A 23,821-nucleotide genomic window follows, 5' to 3' on the forward strand; every position below is an offset into this window, starting at 1 on the left:
ACTCACTACCACAGGGAGTGGTGAGAATGGAGAACTCACTACCACAGGGAGTGGTGAGAATGGGGAACACACTGCCACAGGGAGTGGTGAGAATGGGGAACTCACTATCACAGAGAGTGGTGAGAATGGGGAACTCACTACCACAGGGAGTGGTGAGAATGGGGAACTCACTACCACAGGGAGTGGTGAGAATGGGGAACTCACTACCACAGGGAGTGGTGAGAATGGGGAACTCACTACCACAGGGAGTGGTGAGAATGGGGAACTCACTACCACAGGGAGTGGTGAGAATGGGGAACTCACTAACACAGGGAGTGGTGAGAATGGGGAACTCACTACCACAGGGAATGGTGAGAATGGGGAACTCACTACCACAGGGAGTGGTGAGAATGGGGAAATCACTACCACAGAGAGTGGTGAGAATGGGGAACTCACTGCCACAGGGAGTGGTGGGAATGGGGAACTCACTACCACAGAGAGTGGTGAGAATGGGGAACTCACTGCCAGAGAGAGTGGTGAGAATGGGGAACTCACTACCACAGAGAGTGGTGAGAATGGGGAACTCACTGCCACAGGGAGTGGTGGGAATGGGGAACTCACTACCACAGAGAGTGGTGAGAATGGGGAACTCACTGCCAGAGAGAGTGGTGAGAATGGGGAACTCACTACCACAGAGAGTGGTGAGAATGGGGAACTCACTACCACAGGGAGTGGTGAGAATGGGGAAATCACTACCACAGGGAGTGGTGAGAATGGGGAATTCACTACCACAGGGAGTGGTGAGAATGGGGAACTCACTACCACAGAGAGTGGTGAGAATGGGGAACTCATTACCACAGGGAGTGGTGAGAATGGGGAACTCACTACCACAGAGAGTGGTGAGAATGGGGAACTCACTTCCACAGAGAGTGGTGAGAATGGGTACTCACTACCACAGAGAGTGGTGAGAATGGGGAACTCACTACCACAGGGAGTGGTGAGAATGTGGAACTCACTACCACAGGGAGTGGTGAGAATGGGGAAGTCGCTACCACAGGGAGTGGTGAGAATGGGGAACCCGCTACCACAGAGAGTGATGAGAATGGGGAACACACTAGCACAGAGAGTGGTGAGAATCGGGAACTCACTGCCACAGAGAGTGGTGAGAATGGGGAACTCGCTACCACAGGGAGTGGTGAGAATGGGGAACCCACTACCACAGAGAGTGGTGAGAATGGGGAACTCACTACCACAGGGAGTGGTGAGAATGGGGAACTCACTACCACAGAGAGTGGTGAGAATGGAGAACTCACTACCACAGGGAGTTGTGAGAATGGGGAACTCACTACCACAGAGAGTGGTGAGAATGGGGAACTAACTACCACAGGGAGTGGTGAGAATGGGGAACTCACTACCACAGGGAGTGGTGAGAATGGAGAACTCACTACCACAGGGAGTGGTGAGAATGGGGAACACACTGCCACAGGGAGTGGTGAGAATGGGGAACTCACTATCACAGAGAGTGGTGAGAATGGGGAACTCACTACCACAGGGAGTGGTGAGAATGGGGAACTCACTACCACAGGGAGTGGTGAGAATGGGGAACTCACTACCACAGGGAGTGGTGAGAATGGGGAACTCACTACCACAGGGAGTGGTGAGAATGGGGAACTCACTACCACAGGGAGTGGTGAGAATGGGGAACTCACTAACACAGGGAGTGGTGAGAATGGGGAACTCACTACCACAGGGAATGGTGAGAATGGGGAACTCACTACCACAGGGAGTGGTGAGAATGGGGAACTCACTACCACAGAGAATGGTGAGAATGGGGAACTCACTGCCACAGGGAGTGGTGGGAATGGGGAACTCACTACCACAGAGAGTGGTGAGAATGGGGAACTCACTGCCAGAGAGAGTGGTGAGAATGGGGAACTCACTACCACAGAGAGTGGTGAGAATGGGGAACTCACTACCACAGGGAGTGGTGAGAATGGGGAAATCACTACCACAGGGAGTGGTGAGAATGGGGAATTCACTACCACAGGGAGTGATGAGAATGGGGAATTCACTACCACAGGGAGTGGTGAGAATGGGGAACTCACTACCACAGAGAGTGGTGAGAATGGGGAACTCACTACCACAGGGAGTGGTGAGAATGGGGAACTCACTACCACAGAGAGTGGTGAGAATGGGGAACTCACTTCCACAGAGAGTGGTGAGAATGGGGAAGTCGCTACCACAGGGAGTGGTGAGAATGGGGAACCCGCTACCACAGAGAGTGATGAGAATGGGGAACACACTAGCACAGAGAGTGGTGAGAATTGGGAACTCACTACCACAGAGAGTGGTGAGAATGGGGAACTCGCTACCACAGGGAGTGGTGAGAATGGGGAACCCACTACCACAGAGAGTGGTGAGAATGGGGAACTCACTACCACAGGGAGTGGTGAGAATGGGGAACTCACTACCACAGAGAGTGGTGAGAATGGAGAACTCACTACCACAGGGAGTTGTGAGAATGGGGAACTCACTACCACAGAGAGTGGTGAGAATGGGGAACTAACTACCACAGGGAGTGGTGAGAATGGGGAACTCACTACCACAGGGAGTGGTGAGAATGGAGAACTCACTACCACAGGGAGTGGTGAGAATGGGGAACACACTGCCACAGGGAGTGGTGAGAATGGGGAACTCACTATCACAGAGAGTGGTGAGAATGGGGAACTCACTACCACAGGGAGTGGTGAGAATGGGGAACTCACTACCACAGGGAGTGGTGAGAATGGGGAACTCACTACCACAGGGAGTGGTGAGAATGGGGAACTCACTACCACAGGGAGTGGTGAGAATGGGGAACTCACTACCACAGGGAGTGGTGAGAATGGGGAACTCACTAACACAGGGAGTGGTGAGAATGGGGAACTCACTACCACAGGGAATGGTGAGAATGGGGAACTCACTACCACAGGGAGTGGTGAGAATGGGGAAATCACTACCACAGAGAGTGGTGAGAATGGGGAACTCACTGCCACAGGGAGTGGTGGGAATGGGGAACTCACTACCACAGAGAGTGGTGAGAATGGGGAACTCACTGCCAGAGAGAGTGGTGAGAATGGGGAACTCACTACCACAGAGAGTGGTGAGAATGGGGAACTCACTGCCACAGGGAGTGGTGGGAATGGGGAACTCACTACCACAGAGAGTGGTGAGAATGGGGAACTCACTGCCAGAGAGAGTGGTGAGAATGGGGAACTCACTACCACAGAGAGTGGTGAGAATGGGGAACTCACTACCACAGGGAGTGGTGAGAATGGGGAAATCACTACCACAGGGAGTGGTGAGAATGGGGAATTCACTACCACAGGGAGTGGTGAGAATGGGGAACTCACTACCACAGAGAGTGGTGAGAATGGGGAACTCATTACCACAGGGAGTGGTGAGAATGGGGAACTCACTACCACAGAGAGTGGTGAGAATGGGGAACTCACTTCCACAGAGAGTGGTGAGAATGGGTACTCACTACCACAGAGAGTGGTGAGAATGGGGAACTCACTACCACAGGGAGTGGTGAGAATGTGGAACTCACTACCACAGGGAGTGGTGAGAATGGGGAAGTCGCTACCACAGGGAGTGGTGAGAATGGGGAACCCGCTACCACAGAGAGTGATGAGAATGGGGAACACACTAGCACAGAGAGTGGTGAGAATCGGGAACTCACTGCCACAGAGAGTGGTGAGAATGGGGAACTCGCTACCACAGGGAGTGGTGAGAATGGGGAACCCACTACCACAGAGAGTGGTGAGAATGGGGAACTCACTACCACAGGGAGTGGTGAGAATGGGGAACTCACTACCACAGAGAGTGGTGAGAATGGAGAACTCACTACCACAGGGAGTTGTGAGAATGGGGAACTCACTACCACAGAGAGTGGTGAGAATGGGGAACTAACTACCACAGGGAGTGGTGAGAATGGGGAACTCACTACCACAGGGAGTGGTGAGAATGGAGAACTCACTACCACAGGGAGTGGTGAGAATGGGGAACACACTGCCACAGGGAGTGGTGAGAATGGGGAACTCACTATCACAGAGAGTGGTGAGAATGGGGAAGTCACTACCACAGGGAGTGGTGAGAATGGGGAACTCACTACCACAGGGAGTGGTGAGAATGGGGAACTCACTACCACAGGGAGTGGTGAGAATGGGGAACTCACTACCACAGGGAGTGGTGAGAATGGGGAACTCACTAACACAGGGAGTGGTGAGAATGGGGAACTCACTACCACAGGGAATGGTGAGAATGGGGAACTCACTACCACAGGGAGTGGTGAGAATGGGGAACTCACTACCACAGAGAATGGTGAGAATGGGGAACTCACTGCCACAGGGAGTGGTGGGAATGGGGAACTCACTACCACAGAGAGTGGTGAGAATGGGGAACTCACTGCCAGAGAGAGTGGTGAGAATGGGGAACTCACTACCACAGAGAGTGGTGAGAATGGGGAACTCACTACCACAGGGAGTGGTGAGAATGGGGAAATCACTACCACAGGGAGTGGTGAGAATGGGGAATTCACTACCACAGGGAGTGGTGAGAATGGGGAACTCACTACCACAGAGAGTGGTGAGAATGGGGAACTCATTACCACAGGGAGTGGTGAGAATGGGGAACTCACTACCACAGAGAGTGGTGAGAATGGGGAACTCACTACCACAGAGAGTGGTGAGAATGGGGAACTCACTACCACAGAGAGTGGTGAGAATGGGGAACTCACTACCACAGGGAGTGGTGAGAATGTGGAACTCACTACCACAGGGAGTGGTGAGAATGGGGAAGTCGCCACCACAGGGAGTGGTGAGAATGTGGAACCCGCTAACACAGAGAGTGATGAGAATGGGGAACTCACTACCACAGGGAGTGGTGAGAATGGGGAACTCGCTACCACAGGGAGTAGTGAGAATGGGGAACTCACTACCACAGAGAGTGGTGAGAATGGGGAACTCACTACAACAGAGAGTGGTGAGAATGGGGAACTCACAACCACAGGGAGTGGTGAGAATGGTGAACTCACTACCACAGAGAGTGGTGAGAATGGGGAACTCACTACCAGAAGGAGTGGTGAGAATGGGGAACTCACTACCACAGAGAGTGGTGAGAATGGGGAACTCACTACCACAGGGAGTGGTGAGAATAGGGAACTCACTACCACAGGGAGTGGTGAGAATGGGGAACCCGCTACCACAGAGAGTGGTGAGAATGGGGAACTCACTAGCACAGGGAGTGGTGAGAATCGGGAACTCACTACCACAGAGAGTGGTGAGAATGGGGAACTCGCTACCACAGGGAGTGGTGAGAATGGGGAACCCACTACCACAGAGAGTGGTGAGAATGGGGAACTCACTACCACAGGGAGTGATGAGAATGGGGAACTCACTACCACAGAGAGTGGTGAGAGTGGAAAACTCACTTCCACAGGGAGTCGTGAGAATGGGGAACTCACTACCACAGAGAGTGGTGAGAATGGGGAACTAACTACCACAGCGAGTGGTGAGAATGGGGAACTCACTACCACAGGGAGTGGTGAGAATGGAGAACTCACTACCACAGGGAGTGGTGAGAATGGGGAACACACTGCCACAGGGAGTGGTGAGAATGGGGAACTCACTACCACAGAGAGTGGTGAGAATGGGGAACTCACTACCACAGGGAGTGGTGAGAATGGGGAACTCACTACCACAGGGAGTGGTGAGAATTGGGAACTCACTGTAAGGAATGACCCAGACTCTGCCTCGCCTCGCCACCAGAGGGCTCCATGAACTCTCTTAATTGTGTCCTTCTTTATTCATTATTGTATTCACCTGTGCATTGTTAGATGCCTACTATTTAAGTGGTGTTCACTTTATGTTCATTGCTCAGTCTTGAGTTGCACTGCCTGGTGATACCTTTTGCTGGTCTGCTTGCCTGTATTCTGTGCTGTTATTATTTTGTTTATGTCTAGTAAAGTCTACCTTTGTTTTGCAACCTAACCTCTGCCTCAGTTTGCCTTACTGCAGTTGGGTCCACCGAGTTCCGGTCCTTACAGCAAGACTGAGCCAAAACATGGACCCAGCAGAGAAGGACCAATGGCCAAGACACGTTTCTGAACAGCTACAACTAATCTTGAACGAACTGCAGTGTCTCGCCACGGCAGTCTCCCGAAGCCAGAATCTGCTGGAGGGCCTCGTCATCACTTTCCATCAGAGCCAGAAACAGAGTCAGGTGATCCAAGCCGCTCCTGCACCATTACCCGCTCCTACGGTTTCGCCTTCTTCTCTGAGAGAACCCCGATTACCTGCACCCGAGTGCTACGACGGTAACCCAGGAGGATGTCGAGGTTTCCTAATCCAGTGTTCCCTGGTTTTCCTAATCCAGTGTTCCCTGGTTTTCCAACTGCAGGGTTCATTATTTTCCAGTGACTGTTCCCGAGTGGCCTACATCATTTCGCTACTTACCGGCAAGGCGCTTACCTGGGCTACAGCCGTCTGGGAACAGCAAACGCCGGCATGTTCTAACTACCAACTTTTCTCGGAAGAAATGAGAAGGGTTTTTGATCACCCGGTCAGTGGGAGAGTAGGCATCTAACAAACTGCTTCGGCTTCGCCAGGGGGTTCGTAGCGTTGCGGACTACGCTATTGAGTTTCGCACTCTCGCTGCAGAAAGCCAATGGAATTCGGAGGCGCTCATCGCCACCTTTCGCCACGGTCTCACGGATGAGATCAAGGACGAACTGGCTTCCAGGGATCCGGTGAGTGATTTGGAGTCTCTTTTTGATATCTCCGTTCGTGTGGATAATCGTCTCCGTGAGAGGCGAAGAGAACGCCACTCCTTTTTCACTCCGTTTCCAGAGACCAGAGCTTTTCCTGCTTCGAAGCCATCTGAGAACCTCCGAGCCATCCCGAGTCCATCTTTGACCGATCCAGAGGAGCCCATGCAGGTGGGAGTAACCCGCCTCTCGCAGCCCGAACATGATCGCCGAATGAGAGAGGGATCTTGCCTCTGTTGTGGGAAAGCTGGCCACTTTCGCTCTTCCTGTCCAGAGTTGGTGGGAAAAGCCAGGGCTCATCCAGGACGGAGGGACCTGAGATGAGCGTAACCATCCCTTCCGACCCCACTGTTTCTAGGGTTTTGCTGGCATCCTCCCTTTTCTGGGACAATCAACAATATGATCTTAAGGCCATGGTGGATTCGGCGTCTGATGGTAACTTCATAGATCTGGGGTTAGCTAAACAGCTCAAGATTCCCCTGACCCATCCTGATCACCCCCTCACTGTTGTTGCTCTGGATGGAAGACCCCTGGGCTCTGGAACCGTTCACCATCATACTGCCCCTCTGTGTTTGGGCGTGGAAGGACAACATTTCGAGACCATCCAATTCTCCCTTATCCACTCTTCCCAGTTTCCATTAATTCTGGGTTACCCTTGGTTGGCCTGCCTTAATCCTCGCTTGGATTGGGCCACCGGCCGGCTTACGGAATGGGGCTCCGCCTGCCATACTACCTGTCTTCGCGCCAAGTCTCCTTCCCAGCCCCAGGAGTTCCCATCACGCTCTGAATTGTCCCGAGTGCCACCCGAGTATGAGGATCTAAAAGAGGTCTTCAGTAAGGTTCGTGCCACATCACTTCCCCCTCATAGGCCATATGACTGTGCCGTTGACCTCCTGCCTGGGACATGCCCACCTAGGGGTAGGATCTTTTCCCTTTCTGCTCCTGAGACCGCCGCCATGGAGGAGTACATCCGTGACGCCCTCGCCGCTGGCTTCATCCGTCCGTCCACCTCTCCTGCTGGTGCCGGTTTTTTCTTCGTGAGTAAGAAAGATGGAGGTCTCCGTCCCTGCATCGACTACCGTGGCCTTAACCGGATTGCTATAAAGAACCGTTATCCTCTTCCACTCATGTCGACGGCCTTCGAGCTACTTCAGGGAGCCACGGTCTTCACAAAATTGGACCTCCGCAACGCCTACAACCTCATCTGCGTCCGCGAAGGGGACGAGTGGAAGACGGCATTCAACACACCTACTGGACACTATGAGTACCTGGTTATGCCCTTTGGATTGACCAACGCCCCTGCTGTGTTCCAGGCGCTCATCAACGACGTTCTCCGAGACATGCTGAATCGCTTTGTTTTTGTCTACCTGGATGACATTCTCATTTTCTCCAAGACTCTTCACGATCATGTCCAGCATGTAAGACAAGTCCTGCAACTTTTGTTTAACAACCTCTTGTTTGTCAAGGCGGAGAAGTGTGAATTTCACGTTTCCACTGTTTCATTTCTGGGCTTCATCATCTCCAGCGGCAACATCCAAATGGACCCTGGCAAGACCCAAGCTGTCCGAGATTGGCCACCACCCACCTCTCTCAAACAGGTGCAACGTTTCTTGGGGTTTGCTAACTTCTATCGGAGATTCATCAGAAACTTCGGCACCATCGCTGCCCCTCTTAACGCCCTCACCAAGATCGCCTCTACCCGGTTCAGTTGGTCCGCTGAGGCTGCGCAGGCTTTCGAGGATCTCAAGCGGCGCTTCACGTCTGCTCCTGTCCTCGTTATTCCGGATCCCTCACTCCCCTTCATTGTTGAGGTGGATGCCTCGGATATAGGAGTGGGCGCCGTTTTATCCCACCGGTCTAACGACAACAAACTGCACCCTTGCGCCTTTTTCTCTCGCCGACTCACTCCCGCTGAACGAAACTACGATATTGGGAACAGGGAATTACTGGCAGTTAAGTTGGCACTGGAGGAGTGGAGACATTGGTTGGAGGGGTCTAAACACCCGTTCATTGTCTGGACTGACCATAAAAATCTGGCCTATATCCAGGAGGCCAAACGACTTAACTCTCGTCAAGCTCGCTGGGCACTGTTTTTTAATCGTTTTGACTTCGTCCTGTCATATCGTCCAGGTTCCAAGAATCTCAAGCCTGATGCTCTCTCCAGGCAATTTGATCCACCCGAGCGGGAGAGACAACCAGAACCCATTATTTCTACTTCCCGAATTGTAGCACCGGTTTGCTGGGGAATCGAGACGCTGGTCAGAAAGGCGCAACAGAGGGAGGCAGACCCTGGCAACGGCCCACCAGGTCGCCTTTTTGTCCCCAACACGACTCTCTCACAAGTCCTGCAGTGGGGACATTCGTCGCGACTCACCGGTCATCCAGGCGCATCCAGGACGCTGGAGTTTCTTCGCAGAAGGTTCTGGTGGCCCACCATGGAGAAGGACGTAAAGGCGTTCGTGGCAGCTTGTGCCATTTGTGCACGAAACAAGAACCCTCAATCTCGCCCCCAGGGTTTGCTGCATCCTCTCCCCATTCCCACTCGCCCCTGGTCACACCTCTCGGTGGATTTCATCACAGGCCTTCCACCATCTCAAGGCAACACTGTCATTCTGGTCATCGTAGATCGCTTCTCCAAAGCCTGTCGTTTTCTGCCCTTGCCCAAGCTTCCCTCAGCCCAAGAGACAGCCGAGCTCATGGTCCAGCATGTTTTCAGGTTATTCGGTTTGCCCCTTGACATCGTTTCTGACCGTGGTCCACAATTCGCCTCCCGGTTTTGGAGAGCCTTCTACAAGCTCATTGGAGCTACTGTCAGTCTTTCCTCGGGTTTCCACCCTCAGTCGAACGGTCAAACAGAACGGATCAACCAAGACCTGGAGACGACCCTGAGGTGTCTTGTGTCCGCTAACCCTGCGACCTGGAGTCGTCACATCGTCTGGGCTCAGTACGCGCACAACATGTTGCGCTGCTCCCCCACAGGACTGTCGCCGTTCGAGTGCCAGTTTGGTTTTCAACCTCCACTGTTCCAGGAGCAGGAGCTCGAGGTGGGGGTTCCGTCCGCGGAGAAGTTTGTCCAGCGTTGTCGGCGGACCTGGAGGAGAGCGCGGCTGGCCTTGCAACGAGCTTCTCGACAACGGCAGATCCAGGCCAACAAGCGGCGCAGACCGGCTCCTTCATTCCGTCCTGGTCAAAGGGTCTGGCTTTCTACGCAGGATCTCCCGCTGCGAGTGGAGTCCCGCAAGCTGGCGCCCCGTTTCATCGGTCCCTTCATGGTGTTGAGGAAGGTCAACCCGGTGTCCTACCGTCTCCAGCTGCCCCGCTCTATGCGGATTCATCCTACCTTCCATGTCTCACGGCTCCGGCCAGTGGCCATCAGTTCCCTGGCGCCCGCCACGAGGCCTCCTCCTGCTCCCCGCATCATCGACGGCCAGCCTGCTTACACGGTCCGTCGCCTGATGGACTCTCGCCGGGTTCGCGGGGGTCTCCAGTTCCTGGTGGACTGGGAGGGATATGGGCCGGAGGAACGCTCTTGGGTCCCGGACTGGGACATCCTGGATCGCGATTTAGGACGGAATTTTTTTCGTCGTACCATGGACCTTCTGGGGGAACGTCAGGGGCCGTTCCTAGGGGGGGGGGTCCTGTAAGGAATGACCCAGACTCTGCCTCGCCTCGCCACCAGAGGGCTCCATGAACTCTCTTAATTGTGTCCTTCTTTATTCATTATTGTATTCACCTGTGCATTGTTAGATGCCTACTATTTAAGTGGTGTTCACTTTATGTTCATTGCTCAGTCTTGAGTTGCAGTGCCTGGTGATACCTCTTGCTGTTCTGCTTGCCTGTATTCTGTGCTGTTATTATTTTGTTTATGTCTAGTAAAGTCTACCTTTGTTTTGCAACCTAACCTCTGCCTCAGTTTGCCTTACTGCAGTTGGGTACACCGAGTTCCGGTCCTTACACTCACTTCCACAGGGAGTAGTGAGAATGGGGAACTAACTACTACAGGGAGTGGTGAGAATGGGGAACTCATTACTACAGGGAGTGGTGAGAATGGGGAACTCACTACCACAGGGAGTGCTGAGAATGGGGAACTCATTAACACAGGGAGTGGTGAGAATGGGGAACTCACGACCACAGGGAGTGGTGAGAATAGGGAACTCACTACCACAGGGAGTGGTGAGAATGGGGAACTCACTACCACAGGGAGTGGTGAGAATGGGGAACTCACTACCAGAGAGAGTGGTGAGAATGGGGAACTCACTACCACAGAGAGTGGTGAGAATGGGGAACTCACTACCACAGAGAGTGGTGAGAATAGGGAACTCACTACAACAGAGAGTGGAGAGAATGGGGAATTCACTCCCACAGGGAGTGGTGAGAATGGGGAACTCACTACCACAGGGAGCGGTGAGAATGGGGAACTCACTACCAGAGAGAGTGGTGAGAATGGGGAACTCACTACCACAGAGAGTGGTGAGAATGGGGAACTCACTACCACAGAGAGTGGTGAGAATAGGGAACTCACTACAACAGAGAGTGGAGAGAATGGGGAATTCACTCCCACAGGGAGTGGTGAGAATGGGGAACTCACTACTACAGGGAGCGGTGAGAATGGGGAACCCGCTACCACAGGGAGTGGTGAGAATGTGGAATTAACTACCACAGGGAATGGTGAGAATGGGGAACTCACTACCACAGGGAGTGGTGAGAATGGGGAAATCACGACCACAGGGAGTGGTGAGAATGGGGAACTCACTACCACAGGGAATGGTGAGAATGGGGAACTCACTACCACAGGGAGTGGCGAGAATGGGGAACTCACTACCACAGGAAGTGGTGAGAATGGGGAAATCACTACTACAGGGATTGGTGAGAATGGGGAACTCACTATCACAGAGAGTGGTGAGAATGGGGAACTCACTACCACAGGGAGTGGTGAGAATGGGGATCTCACTACCACAGAGAGTGGTGAGAATGGGGATCTCACTACCACAGAGAGTGGTGAGAATGGGGAACTCACTAACACAGAGAGTGGTGAGAATGGGGAAATCACTAACACAGGGAGTGGTGAGAATGGGGAACTCGCTACCACAGGGAGTGGTGAGAATGGGGAACTCACTACCACAGGGAGTAGTGAGAATGGGGAAATCACTACCACAGAGAGTGGTGAGAATGGGGAACTCACTACAAGAGAGAGTGGTGAGAATGGGGAACTCACTACCACAGGGAGTGGTGAGAAAACGGAACTCACTACCACAGGGAGTGGTGAGAATGGGGAACTCACTACCACAGGGAGTGGTGAGAATGGGGAACTCACTACCACAGAGAGTGGTGAGAATGTGGAACTCACTACCACAGGGAGTGGTGAGAATGGGGAACCCGCTACCACAGAGAGTGGTGAGAATGGGGAACTCACTATCACAGGGAGTGGTGAGAATCGGGAACTCACAACCACAGAGAGTGGTGAGAATGGGGAAATCACTACCACAGGGAGTGGTGCGAATGGGGAACTCACTACAACAGAGAGTGGTGAGAATGGGGAACTCACTACAACAGAGAGTGGTGAGAATGGGGAACTCACTCCCACAGGGAGTTGTGAGAATGGGGAACCCGCTACCACAGGGAGTGGTGAGAATGGGGAACACACTACCACAGGGAATGGTGAGAATGGGGAACTCACTACCACAGGGAGTGGTGAGAATGGGGAACTCACTAGCAAAGGGAGTGGTGAGAATGGGGAACTCACTACCACAGGGAGTGGTGAGAATGGGGAACTCACTACCACCCGGAGTGGTGAGAATGGGGAAGTCACTACCACAGGGAGTGGTGAGAATGGGGAACTCACTACCACAGAGAGTGGTGAGAATGGGGAACTCACTAACAGAGAGAGTGGTGAGAATAGGGAACTCACTACCGCAGAAAGTGGTGAAAATGGGGAACTCGCTACCACGGGGAGTGGTGAGAATGTGGAACTCACTACCACAGGGAGTGGTGAGAATGGGGAACTCGCTACCACAGGGAGTGGTGAGAATGGGGCTCCCGCTACCACAGAGAGTGATGAGAATGGGGAACTCACTACCACAGGGTGTGGTGAGAATGGGGAACTCACTACCACAGGGAGTAGTGAGAATGGGGAACTCACTACCACAGAGAGTGGTGAGAATGGGGAACTCACTACAACAGAGAGTGGTGAGAATGGGGAACTCACTACCACAGGGAGTGGTGAGAATGGCAAACTCACTACCACAGAGAGTGGTGAGAATGGGGAACACACTACCACAGGGAGTGGTGAGAATGGGGAACTCACTATCACAGAGAGTGGTGAGAATGGAGAACTCACTACCACAGGGAGTGGTGTAAATGGGGAACTCACTACCACAGAGAGTGGTGAGAATGTGGAACTCACTAACACAGGGAATGGTGAGAATGGGGAACTCACTACCACAGGGAGTGGTGAGAATGGGGCACTCACTACCACAGGGATTGGTCAGAATAGGCAACCCACTACCACAGGGAGTGGTGAGAATGGGGAACTCACTACCACAGAGAGTGGTGAGAATGTGGAACTAACTACCACAGGGAGTGGTGAGAAAGGGGAACTCACTACCACAGGGAGTGGTGAGAATGGGGAATCCGCTACCACAGAGAGTGGTGAGAATGGGGAACTCACTATCACAGGGAGTGGTGAGAATCGGGAACTCACTACCACAGAGAGTGGTGAGAATGGGGAACTCGCTACCACAGTGAGTGGTGAGAATGGGGAACCCACTACCACAGAGAGTGGTGAGAATGGGGAATGCACTACCACAGGGAGTGGTGAGAATGGGGAACTCACTACCACAGAGAGTGGTGAGAATGGAGAACTCACTACCACAGGGAGTGGTGAGAATGGGCAACTCACTACCACAGAGAGTGGTGAGAATGTGGAAATCACTACCACAGGGAGTGGTGAGAATGGGGAACTGACTAACAGAGGGAGTGGTGAGAATGGGGAACTCACTACCACAGCGAGTGGTGAGAATAGGGAACTCACTCCCACAGGGAGTGGAGAGAATGGGGAACTCACTACCACAGCGAGTGGTGAGAATGGGGAACTCACTAACACAGAGAGTGGTGAGAATGGGGAATTCACTACCACAGAGAGTGGTGAGAATGGGGAACTCACTACCACAGAGAGTGGTGAGAATGGGGAACTCACTACCACAGAGAGTGGTGAGAATGGGGAACTCACTACCACAGGGAGTGGTGAGAATGTGGAACTCACGACCACAGGGAGTGGTGAGAATGGGGAACTCGCTACCACAGGGAGTGGTGAGAATGGGGAACCCGCTACCACAGAGAGTGATGAGAATGGGGAACTCACTACCACAGAGAGTGGTTAGAATGGGGAACTCACTACCACAGGGAGTAGTGAGAATGGGGAACTCACTACCACAGAGAGTGGTGAGAATGGGGAACTCACTACAACAAAGAGTGGTGAGAATGGGGAACTCACTACCACAGGGAGTGGTGAGAATATTGAACTCACTACCACAGAGAGTGCTGAGAATGGGGAACTCACTACCACAGAGAGTGGTGAGAATGGAGAACTCACTACCACAGGGAGTGGTGAGAATGGGGAACTCCCTACCACAGAGAGTGGTGAGAATGGGGAACTCACTACCACAGGGAGCGGTGAGAATGGGGAACTCACTACCACAGGGAGTGGTGAGAATGGGGAACTCACTACCACAGGGAGTGGTGAGAATAGGCAACTCACTACCACAGGGAGTGGTGAGAATGGGGAACTCACGACCACAGAGAGTGGTGAGAATGTGGAACTCACTACCACAGGGGGTGGTGAGAATGGGGAACTCACTACCACAGAGAGTGATGAGAATGGGGAACTCACTACCACAGGGAGTCCTGAGAATGTGGAACTCACTACCACAGGGAGTGGTGAGAATGGGGAACTCACTACCACAGAGAGTGATGAGAATGGGGAACTCACCACCACAGGGAGTGGTTAGAATGGGGAACTCACTACCACAGAGAGTGGTGAGAATGGGGAACTCACTACCACAAAGAGTGGTGAGAATGGCGAAATCACGACCACAGGGAGTGGTGAGAATGTGGAACTCACTACCACAGGGAGTGGTGAGAATGGGGAACTCGCTACCACAGGGAGTGGTGAGAATGGGGAACTCACTACCACAGGGAGTAGTGAGAATGGGGAACTCACAACCACAGAGAGTGGTGAGAATGGGGAACTCACTATCACAGGGAGTGGTGAGAATCGGGAACTCACCACCACAGAGAGTGGTGAGAATGGGGAAATCACTACCACAGGGAGTGGTGAGAATGGGGAACACACTACCACAGGGAATGGTGAGAATGGGGAACTCACTACCACAGGGAGTGGTGAGAATGGGGAACTCACTAGCACAGGGAATGGTGAGAATGGGGAACTCACTACCACAGGGAGTGGTGAGAATGGGGAACTCACTACCACCCGGAGTGGTGAGAATGGGGAACTCACTACCACAGGGAGTGGTGAGAATGGGGAACTCACTACCACAGGGAGTGGTGAGAATGGGGAACTCACTAACACAGAGAGTGGTGAGAATGTGGAACTCACTACCACAGGGAGTGGTGAGAATGGGAACTCACTAACACAGAGAGTGGTGAGAATGGGGAACCCGCTACCACAGAGAGTGGTGAGAATGGGGAACTCACTCTCACAGGGAGTGGTGAGATTCGGAAACTCACCACCACAGAGAGTGGTGAGAATGGGGAACTCACTACCACAGGGAGTGGTGAGAATGGGGAACTCACTGCAACAGAGAGTAGTGAGAATGGGGAACTCACTCCCACAGGGAGTGGTGAGAATGGGGAACTCACTACTACAGGGAGTCGTGACAATGGGGAACTCATTACTACAGGGAGTGGTGAGAATGGGGAACCCGCTACCACAGGGAGTGGTGAGAATGGGGAACTCACTACCACCCGGAGTGGTGAGAATGGGGAACTCACTACCACAGGGAGTGGTGAGAATGGGGATCTCACTACCACAGGGAGTGGTGAGAATGGGGAAATCACTACCACAGGGAGTGGTGAGAATGGGGAACTCACTACCACAGAGAGTGGTGAGAATGGGGAACTCACTACCACAGGGAGTGGTGAGAATGGGGAACTCACTACCACAGGGAGTGGTGAGTATTGGGAACTCACTACCACAGAGAGTGGTGGGAATGGGGAACTCACTACCACAGAGAGTGGTGAGAATGGGCAACTCACTACCACAGAGAGTGGTGAGAATGGGGAACTCACTACCACAGGGAGTCCTGAGAATGTGGAACTCACTACCACAGGGAGTGGTGAGAATGGGGAACTCACTACCACAGTGAGTGGTGAGAATGGGGAACCCGCTACCACAGAGTAGTGAGAATGGGGAACTCACTAACACAGGGAGTGGTGAGAATGGGTAACTCACTACCACAGGGAGTGGTGAGAATGGGGAACTCACTACCACAGGGAGTGGTGAGAATGGGGAATTCACTACCACAGAGAGTGGTGAGAATGGGGAACTCACTACCACAGGGAGTGGTGAGAATGGGGAACTCACTACCACAGAGAGTGGTGAGAATGGGGAACTCACTACCACACGGAGTGGTGAGAATGGGGAACTCACTACCACAGAGCGCGGTGAGAATGGAGAACTCACTACCACAGGGAGTGGTGAGAATGGGGAACTCACTACCACAGGGAGTGGTGAGAATGGGAGCTCACTACCACAGGGAGTGGTGAGAATGGGGAACCCGCTACCACAGAGAGTGGTGAGAATGGGGAACTCACTATCACAGGGAGTGGTGAGAATTGGGAACTCACCAACACAGAGAATGGTGAGAATGGGGAACTCACTACCACAGGGAGTGGTAAGAATGGGGAACTCACTACAACAGAGAGTAGTGAGAATGGGGAACTCACTCCCACAGGGAGTGGTGAGAATGGGGAACTCACTACTACAGGGAGTGGTGAGAATGGGGAACTCATTACTACAGGGAGTGGTGAGAATGGGGAACCCGCTACCACAGGGAGTGGTGAGAATGGGGAACTCACTACCACCCGGAGTGGTGAGAATGGGGAACTCCCTACCACAGAGAGTGGTGAGAATGGGGATCTCACTACGACAGGGAGTGGTGAGAATGGGGAAATCACTACCACAGGGAGTGGTGAGAATGGGGAACTCACTACCACAGAGAGTGGTGAGAATGGGGAACTCACTACCACAGGGAGTGGTGAGAATGGGGAACTCACTACCACAGAGAGTGGTGAGAATGGGCAACTCACTACCACAGAGAGTGGTGAGAATGGGGAACTCACTACCAGAGGGAGTCCTGAGAATGTGGAACTCACTACCACAGGGAGTGGTGAGAATGGGGAACTCACTACCACAGTGAGTGGTGAGAATGGGGAACCCGCTACCACAGAGTAGTGAGAATGGGGAACTCACTACCACAGGGAGTGGTGAGAATGGGGAACTCACTTCCACAGGGAGTGGTGAGAATGGGGAACTCACTACCACAGAGAGTGGTGAGAATGGGGAATTCACTACCACAGAGAGTGGTGAGAATGGGGAACTCACTACCACAGGGAGTGGTGAGAATGGGGAACTCACTACCACAGAGCGTGGTGAGAATGGAGAACTCACTACCACAGGGAATGGTGAGAATGGGGAACTCACTACCACAGAGAGTGATGAGAATGGGGAACTTGCTACCACAGGGAATGGTGAGAATGGGGAACTCACTACCACAGTGAGTGGTGAGAATGGGGAACTCACTACCACAGGGAATGGCGAGAATGGGGAACTCACTACCACAGGGAGTGGTGAGAATGGGGAACTCACTACCACAGGGAATGGTGAGAATGGGGAACTCACTACCACAGGGAGGGTGAGAATGGGGAACTCACTACTACAGGGAGTGTTGAGAAAGGGGAACTCGCTACCACAGGAATTGGTGAGAATGGGGATCTCACTACCACAGGGAATGGTGAGAATGGAGAACTCACTACCACAGGGAGTGGTGAGAATGGGGAACTCACTACCACAGGGAGTGGTGAGAATGGGGAACTCGCTACCACAGAGAGTGGTGAGAATGGGGAACTCACTACCACAGGGAGTGGTGAGAATGGGGAACTCACTACCACAGGGAGTGGCGAGAATGGGGAACCCACTACCAGAGGGAGTGGTGAGAATGGGGAACTCACTACCACAGGGAATGGTGGGAATGGGGAACTCACTACCACAGAGAGTGGTGAGAATGGGGAACTCACTACCACAGGGAGTGGTGAGAATGCGGAACTCACTCCCACAGAGAGTGGTGAGAATGGGGAACTCACTACCACAGAGAGTAGTGGGAATGGGGAACTTGCTACCACAGGGAGTGGTGTGAATGGGGAACTCACTACCACAGAGAGTGGTGAGAATGGGGAACTCACTACCACAGGGAGTGGAGAGAATGGGGACCTCACTACCACAGAGAGTGGTGAGAATGGAGAACTCACTACCACAGGGCATGGTGAGAATGGGGAACTCACTACCACAGGGAGTGTTGAGAATGGGGTACTCACTACCACAGGGAGTGGTGAGAATGGGGAACTCACTAGCACAGGCCGTGGTGAGAATGGGGAACTCACTACCACAGGGAGTGGTGAGAATGGGGAACGCACTACCACAGGGAGTGGTGAGAATGGGGAACTCACTACCACAGGGAGTGGTGAGAATGGGGAACTCACTACCACAGGGAGTGGTGAGAATGGGGAACTCACTACCACAGGGAGTAGTTGAGACGAATAGCATAGATGGATTTAAGGGGAAGCTAGATAAGCACATGAGGGAGAAAGGGATTGAAGGATATGTTGACAGGGGGAGATAAAATAAATAGAGTGGGAGGATGCTCGTGTGAAGCGTAAACACTGGTTAGCTGAATGGCCTGTTATTGTGCTGTAAATTCTATGTCATTATTTGCTAGCCCCACAATTACCTATATTTAAGTTTTTCTTTGAGAATGGTATCTTAAATTTAACAGGAAAACTCCAGAGTAACAAAATGCAATAATATTGCAGAAAAGAAGCATCTAATTATTGAAGTTAGGTTCCCTGAATCACTTGCTTACCTGAAGCATATGACATTCCCCTCTTTCACCTCAGAGAATTAGCCTCAAGCTTCAAACTGCTGTCAATAACCACATGGTTACCAGCAGTGATTAGTACGATTACCGAGTCATTATTGATGGGTTCAGCTGAAGGTCAGCTGCATAATCTTTCTTTCCATTGATTTGGCAAATTAGCCTGGGATGAGACAGAGGGTAGAAGGATGCATGATAGAGTTGGAAGCAGCACCAACTGGCATCTTTCTGTCATCTGTGAAGAGGATACGATCGATTCATGTGGGATTCAGCACTTGTATAGTACAATGTAGCGTGGTATCCCTATAGTTAACTGGGAGGCAGGTTTCTTTTTAACAGTGGTGTTCGACAGTTTCAGAGCCAGTGGGTTGTGCTATGAATAAATTTTCCTAGTTGCCGCTCTTGCTGCTGAGCTTCGCGCCATAGGAGTGCAGATCAAGAACTGAGGCATGGAGGTCAGCGTGTCCGGTTTCCTGCACGTCAGTTATATGCCGTTAAGGTTTATTCTGCAATCCCCTGTGCACCCCCCCCACCCCCCCGTGCTGAGTCTCACTACATTTGAGTGCATGTCGGAGATGGGTGCCACACCACTGTGATTCACCAACGTACGCAGCAGGGCTCAGCGCCAGGATCACCGAATTACTCTTGAGATGGTGGGAACGCTAGCACAGTGGTTGTGATACTAGGCTAGTAATCCGAAGGCCTGGACTAATGATCCCACCACGACAGCTGTGGAATTTAAACTCAGTTAATTAAATAATTACGGATTGTCGTAAAAACCCATCTGGTTCACTAATGCCCATTTATGGAAGAAAATCGGCAGCCCTTACCAGCTCTGGCCTACATATGACTCCAGACCCACAGCAATGTGGTTGACTCTTAACTGCCCTCTGAAAGGGCCCAGAAAGCAACTCAGTTGTATCAAACTGCTAGGAAAAACACTGTGGGGCAGAATGTGTGGTCAGTGTGACGGCATGCTCTCAGAGTATGCTGTCATTCCGCCTTTGTGATTGACCGCAGGTTCGGGATTTCCACCTGCACCGACCTCCTTTTCATTTCAGAGCAAAGATTACAAGGATGTTTTACAAGGATGCTTTTATCAGAGAAAGATGTTCCTTGTTTTTTTTAATTTGTTGATGGGATGTGGGCGTCGCTGGCAAGGCCGGCATTTATCACCCATCCCTAGTTGCCCCTTGAGAAGGTGGTGGTGAGCCGCCTTCTATCAACCTTGTGCAGTAGCTGCGATTAATTTCCCAAAACAGTCACCCACAGAAAAAAAAAAGGAAAAGGACACGGCCGAGAAATTCGCCTCGGGCGGTGATGAAAAACGGGCGGAATCGGATCGGCCGCTCGTTCTATGCCGCGCCTGATATTTCGTCCCATTGACTGCAATAGACTGAATATCAGGCGCGGCGTCAAAACGATACTGCCCGCTTTGCACCACTGTCCGAGATGAATTTCTAGCCCCAAGCGTCTAACGTTTTCGGTTAACTGTTTGAAATGCCGATGACATTGCTGACTATTCCCTGAGGCTTTCATGATTCGGACCAATTTAACAAACTACTATGAAATGCAATTTCCGTGCAGTGAAACTTTTGCACACAAGAAAACCTAGACACACAAGCAGGATATGTACTTTGCCTCCGCTGAAATAAAGCATCAAAAATCTTGAATGGGGGCATCAGAAATTTCTGTTTCCTTATTGGCGCACTGCCACACATGATCCCGGGTGCGCTTACGCACATGGTGTGCCCCTGGGATCCGTGGACCGCTATGCAGCGCACAGCTTCGCAGCGAAACAATCTGGCCAATTACCGTCCCATCTGTCTACTCTCAATCATCAGCAAAGTGATGGAAGGTGTCGTCGACAGTGCTATCAACTGGCACTTACTCACCAATAACCTGCTCACTGATGCTCTGTTTGGATTCCGCCAAGACCACTCAGCTCCAGACCTCATTGAAGCCTTGGTCTAAACATGGACAAAAGAGTTGAGTTCCAGAGGTGAGGTGAGAGTGACTGTCCTTGACATCAAGGCAGCATTTGACCGAGTGTGGCATAAAGGGGCCCTAGCAAAATTGAAGTCAATGGGAATCAGGGGGAAAACTCACCACTGTCTAGCACAAAGTAAGATGGCTGTGGCTGTTGGAGGCCAATCATCTCAGCCCCAGGACATCGCTGCAGGAGTTCCTCAGGGCAGTGTCCTAGGCCCAACCATCTTCAGCTGCTTCATCAATGACCTTCCCTCCGTCATAAGGTCAGAAGTGGGGATGTTCGCTGATGATTGCACAGTGTTCAGTTCCATTCACAATTCCTCAGATAATGAAGGAGTCCGTGCCCGCATCCAGCATGACCTGGACGACATTCAAGCTTGGGCTGATAAGTGGCAAGTAACATTCACGCCACAAACGTTCCTGGCAATGACTATCTCCAAAAAGAGAGAGTCTAACCACTGCCCCTTGACATTCAACGGAATTACCATCGCTAAATCCCCCACCATCAACATCCTGGGGGTTATCATTGACCAGAAACTTAACTGGACCAACGATATAAATAATGTGGCTACAAGAGCTGGTCAGAGGCTGGTTATTTTTTTTTATTCGTTCATGGGATGTGGGGGTCGCTGGCGAGGCCAACATTTATTGCCCATCCCTAAATGCAGCGAGTGACTCCCCAAAGCCTTTCCACCATCTACAACACACAAGTCAGGAGTGTGATGGAATACTTGCTTGGATGAGTGCAGCTCCAACAACACTCAAGAAGCTCGACACCATCCAGGACAAAGCAGCCCGCTTGATTGGCACCCCATCCACCACCTTCAACATTCACTCCCTCCACCACTGGCGCACCGTGGCTGCAGTGTGTACCTTCGACAAGATGCACTGCAGCAATTTGCCAAGGCTTCTTTGGCAGCACCTCCCAAACCCGCGACCTCTTCCACCTAGAAGGACAAGGGCAGCAGCACATGGGAACACCACCACCTCCAAGTTCCCCTCCAAGTCACACACCATCCTGACTTGGACGTATTATTGCCGTTCCTTCATCGTCGCTGGGTCAAAATCCTGGAACTCCCTCCCATCAGCACTGTGGGAGTACCTTCACCTCACAGACTACAGCGGTTCAAGAAGACGGCTCACCCCATCTTCTCAAGGGCAACTAGGGATGGGCAATAAATGCTGGCATTGCCAGCGATGCCCACATCCCATGAATGAATAAAAATAATGTGCTCTTGCCAGTTAAAACCCTGCACAAGGACACAAACTCATAAAATGAAATGTTAACTCTGCATCACTCAGTGGTCAAGCAGCGTGGAGCTCTGTGCATGCATGCAAACCGATGTCCACACACATACCCATGTGCATGCATGCAAACCCATGTGCTCAGAGCTGTGCTCACTGGAACCCAAATGCTGGTTCATTTTTCAAATGTTAGAAGGTTCAAAAATTAAGGTTAAGCTTCTGTGGTGGTTCAGAGAGTTTACCTACTGGGGAGCTAACCCATAAGTAATACTTGTCCTCTTATCATATTAAAATATCTGAAAGTACTTCACACAATGAATTCATATTTTTTGAAGTGTGGTGACTGTTAGGTTGGCAACGTGATAGCCAGTCTGCACCAGCAATGCCCCATAAAGAGCGATGAGAAAAATGATCGGTTAACGTGATTTTGTTACGATGTTGTTTGAGGGAGGAATGTTGGTCAGGACTCTTCCTTTCTTTGAATAGTGCCATGAGATCTTGGCCACCGTAATCACAAAACCTGGACTAAACCACAAAACCTCCAACAAGGCCGTAACTTTTTTTAAATTCTAGTGTCAACCCAGATTATGAGCTCAAATTCTAGTGTGAAGCCACAATATTTTGAATCAGAAGTGAGAGTGCTACCAACTGAGTGAAGTCAGAACAGTTGGCATCTACACCAGGAAAACCCCAGGTTCAATCCGCAATCTGTCCTGAGTTAGTTGGTCCCAGCCAAGGTGGTGATATAGGTGCTACAGCTGGGCTGAGTGTCTTTGGGTTAGGGAGAGAGAAAAAAATTGGCTAGGATTCCTGCTTGTGATCACGACCAAGTGACCTCTGCTCTAAGTGGACTTCAACTGAGAACAGGATCAAGATTGGCTATGAAGCCTCAAAGGTCGAGCAATCTCGGTGTCACCGCCACAGATGAATCAAGTTACTCGAGCATGTGCCCATGAAACATAACCCAGCAAGGAGTCAAAACCTCCAAGCGTGGACGGGGAAGGGAAGAAATTTGATAGAAAAATAATGTTCACTGTTTTTACTGATGTAAGAAGTCACACAACACCAGGTTATAGTCCAACAGTTTTATTTGAAATCACAAGCTTTCGGAGCGCTGCTCCTTCGTCAGGTGAAGTGGAGAAATGCATAAAGACACAGCTTGTCACCTGATGAAGGAGCAGCGCTCCGAAAGCTTGTGATTTCAAATAAAGCTGTTGGACTATAACCTGGTGTTGTGTGACTTCTTACATTTGTCCACCCCAGTCCAACTCCGGCATCTCCACACCATGTTTTTACTGAGCAATTGCTGTTATTTGTTGATTAATGTCTTCTTATGTATCCACATTTGAGCAGGGGCATAGTGGAGGGTATACTGAGAATTCCCATTTATATTTTTGGAGACAAAACTATGCTTTTTTTTTTACAGCATGAGCGTACCCACTTTGTATTTTCGGAAGCTGAGGTATAAATGAGAATTAAACATAACGATGCCGATATGCTCCTCTCCCACCTGAGTGTAAGTTAGGCAGAACGCTGCCTGAATGCGGCCTATTGTAGTGCAGCGGGATTTTTGGGGGGTCAACTAATGAGTATGTCCTTGACTCGACCCAGGTGCAGAAATGGTACTGGGAAT

This window comes from Somniosus microcephalus, chromosome 9, assembly GCF_052327205.1.
Source record: "Somniosus microcephalus isolate GS21.2 chromosome 9, FLI_Smic_1.0, whole genome shotgun sequence".
NCBI classification, from domain to species: domain Eukaryota; kingdom Metazoa; phylum Chordata; class Chondrichthyes; order Squaliformes; family Somniosidae; genus Somniosus; species Somniosus microcephalus.